This window comes from Leptonychotes weddellii, unplaced genomic scaffold, assembly GCF_054177405.1.
Source record: "Leptonychotes weddellii isolate Sample4059 unplaced genomic scaffold, ASM5417740v2 HiC_scaffold_18970, whole genome shotgun sequence".
NCBI lineage: Eukaryota > Metazoa > Chordata > Mammalia > Carnivora > Phocidae > Leptonychotes > Leptonychotes weddellii.
The window spans coordinates 1-3702 of NW_027774918.1; the positions used below are offsets into that span (position 1 = coordinate 1).

General features: G+C 42.1%; 1 long non-coding RNA gene across 1 annotated transcript; it reads left to right on the plus strand.

The window, feature by feature from the left end:
- Positions 1 to 42: 42 nt before the first annotated feature.
- LOC115940706 (uncharacterized) lies at positions 43 to 3427 on the plus strand. The gene is made up of 2 exons (XR_004075439.2): positions 43 to 1817; positions 2868 to 3427. It is a non-coding gene; the product is annotated as an uncharacterized LOC115940706 (long non-coding RNA).
- The last annotated feature ends 275 nt before the right edge of the window (positions 3428 to 3702 follow it).

The following is a 3702-nucleotide window of genomic DNA, read 5'->3' on the forward strand; positions in this document are numbered from 1 at the left end:
TAAAGGTGGGCTTGGTGGCTGCATGTCTCAGCCATGGAAGCCAAAAGTATCCTTAACAGCTTAAAGAACTGTACTTATTACTTCAAGTGCACTCCTTAATGCCTATTACCCCATCCCCCCACTCACCTCCCCTCCAGCAACCCTTAGTTTGTTTCCTATAGTTAAGAGTCTCTTATGGTTTGTCTCCCTCTCTGTTTTCATCTTCTTTTTCCTTCCCTTCCCCTATGTTCATCTGTTTTGTTTCTTAAATTCCACATATGAGTGAAATCATATGGTATTTGTCTTTCGCTGACTGGTTTATTTCGCTTAGCATAATACCCTCTAGTTCCATCCATGTCGTTGCAAAAGGCAAGATTTCATTCTTTTTGATGGCTTAGTAATATTCCATTGTGTGTGTGTATACCACATCTTGTTTATTCATTTGTCAGTGGACATCTGGGCTCTTTCCACAGTTTGGCTATTGTGGACATTGCTGCTATAAACACAGGGGCGCAGGTGCCCCTTCAAATCACCGTATTTGTATCTGTTGGATAAATACCTAGTAATGCAATTGCTGGGTTGTAAGGTAGCTCTATTTTTAACTTTTTGAGGAACCTCCGTACTGTTTTCCAGAGTGGCTGCACCAGCTTGCATTCCCACCAACAGTGTAGGAGGGTTCCCCTTTCTCCGTATCCTCACCAACATCTGTCGTTTCCTGAGTTGTCAGTTTTAGCCATTCTGACTGGTGTGAGGTGGTATCTTATTGAGGTTTTGATTTGGATTTCCCTGATGCCGAGTGATGATGAGGTTTTTTTCATGTGTCTATTGGCCATTTGCATATCTTCTTTGGAAAAATGTCTGTTTGTGTCTTCTGCCCATTTCTTGACTGGATTTTTTGGGGTTTTTTGGGTGTTGAGTTTGATTTAGGTGGTTTATACATCTTGGCTATTGTGGATAATGTTGCAGGCTGTTGAGCATCTTTTCATATGCCTGTTGACTATTTGTATGTTTTGGAGAGATGTCTATTCAAGTCCTTTGCCCATTTTTTAATCGGATTATTTATTTGTTATTGAACTGTAGGAGTTCCTTATATATTTTGAATACTAATCCCTTATCTGATATATTTGTCAATATTTTCTCATATTCCATGGATTACCCTTCTGTTGATTATTTCCCTTGCTATTTAAGCTTTTGAGTTTGATATAGTCCCCCTTGTCTGTTTTCTGCTTTTGTGGCTGCGCTTTTGGTGTCACATCTGAGAAATCATTGCTAAGACCAATATGAAGTTTTTCGTCTGTGTTTTATTCTAAGAGCTTATAGTTGTATGTCTTATGTTTGAGTCTTTAATCCATTTTGAGTTGATTTTTGTGTATGGTATAAGATAGGGGTCCAGTTTCATTCTTTTGCATGTGGATATCTGGTTTTCTCAGTACCATTTGTTGAAGAGGCTACCCTTTCCCCATTATGTATACTTGGCACCTTTGTTGAAGATTATTTGACCGTTTATGTGTGGACCTATTTCTGGGCTCTTTGTTCTATTCTAGGACTTGATATAATCCCCTTTTACTCAGGAGGCCATTTGGTGAGCCCACTACTCTTACCTGTGTTCATTTTTGTTGGTGACTGAGAACTTTTGCATTTTAAAGTCTTCTAGATGGTTGAAGACACCAGGGAATGGAGTTTGAAATAATGCTTGCTATTGTTATATTTCAGGTCTATCATATGCAAGTCACACAGTTGGTTTCACGCCACCAACTTCACTGACCAGAGCCGGAATGTCTTATTACAATTCCCCGGGTCTTCATGTGCAGCATATGGGAGCATCCCATGGCATCACAGTAAGTATTCAGAGGGGAGGAAGCCGCACTTGACTCTCTTGGTGGTACCAGCTGCTGCTTCTTAGGAGAACCGGGGCTGATGCCCTTAGACCTTGACCTTTCTTCTCCCTCCCACCACCAGTTCACCTTCAAACTATAGAGACTTCCCTGCAGTTTGATACCAAATTCTGGTGTGGAAACTAAAATCCTTCCCAGGAGACAAAACTTCAGCTTCACTTTCTGTGAAAAATTACGCTTTGTGAAATGTAATTTGAACTCTGGCCAATGCCTTAATTAAACTCTGGCCAGCTCTTTGCCATAACGAATCATTGCTGGTTGCCACAGTGTCTAAAATATTTATTGTCTGCATCTTCACAGTTCACTGATCCTCAGTATCTTCTTGAAATTAGCCTTATTTCTGCTTTCACTCAGAATTTTTTCTCCTGGAATTAGAAGGAGCCTTAAGTGTGTTTGGTTCAAACTTCACTCAGGGGAGTTTTTTCTTTAGAGCTGGTTGTTAAGTTGACTAATAGAGCGATTAGAAATGTAACTAATGGGGGTTTGAGAATAGGAGAGAAGTGAGGGTATTTCCGATAAGGGAATCTTTAAAAGAAGACTCTTACTCTACAAAAGCAGGAGGTAGTCCTGAAGCCGTTTTTATTGGTTTGATGGGCTTTATGTAAAAAGAAACATTTGATTGAGCTGCAGCTTTCAGGATGTTGACAACTTACTTGAGTGATGGAAGGAACTTGGGGACAGACAGTGGACAGAAAAGATTAGAGTGGAGGATGAGGCAGCTGTCTTAATTCTAGGACTGTCCCATCGAGGGGCCCAAGTCCAGTAGTTTGGTCAGTGCAAGTTTCATAGTAATTTTGCACAGCTTTCTCTTGGGTGTAGGTGCAAACTCCACCTTAAGTTTTCATTAGTAGTTCAGAAACCAGTAGGGCTAGACAAGGAACTTGCTAGTTTCTTGTCTCTGTCGCTCCCCCTTTTCACTAGCCCCCACTTGTCAGGCTGTTAGAAATGAGCCGTCTGGACCCAGACTGACCTGCTGTTCTGTCCTCTCTACAGAGGCCTTCACCGCGGAGAAGCAACAGTCCTGACAAATTCAAACGGCCCACGCCACCTCCGTCTCCCAACACACAGACCCCGGTCCAGCCCCCTCCGCCTCCACCTCCGCCGCCCATGCAGCCTGCGGCCCCCTCGGCAGCCACCTCGCAGCCCGCCCCTTCGCAACATCCGGTGCACCCCTCCTCCCAGCCTTAATGCATGTGCTTAGTCTGCATCTCCTGTTGGGACTCGTACAGTGGAGCCGTCTACTCAACGCCAAAGGCTTCCTTCCCTGGCATTTTTGGATCTGACTTATTTGCACTGAGGTTATCTAGGCTTCACTATTAATTGTGTTGTAAGTGTTTGTCAGAAACGCAGCCAGTGTTGTGGGTCTACAACACTAAACAGATGACTTTTTCCATCAGTGTTTTACTTGAATCTACATGTACGTCCATTCCCTGGCTGGAACATTTGCTATTCGATATTTGGTAATTCAGCAGCAGTGTGCAATTTTTGCTTGGCCCCAGAGCTTCATTTTCCTGGCTTTTAGGTTTGTAAAATAAAAAGGGATATCTTTTTTACATTTTTTTTTTCATGAATTTGCAGAAAATTACTGAGCTGTTACTCCCCTCCCCCCACCCCCCATTATAATGGTGTTTACCAAACATACCAATAATTCAGCACTACAATTCAGACCTTTGAAAATCTAGCTTTCGGTGTAGAATGGAAAGTTAGATATCAGTGCCCAAGACAATATATACTCTTTGATAGAGCTTTCTACAGATACACTTTTTATAGGTTATTTTCAGTATATGTCAACATCCATGTCTCTTGTGAAACAGATAGGCTAAAGTAA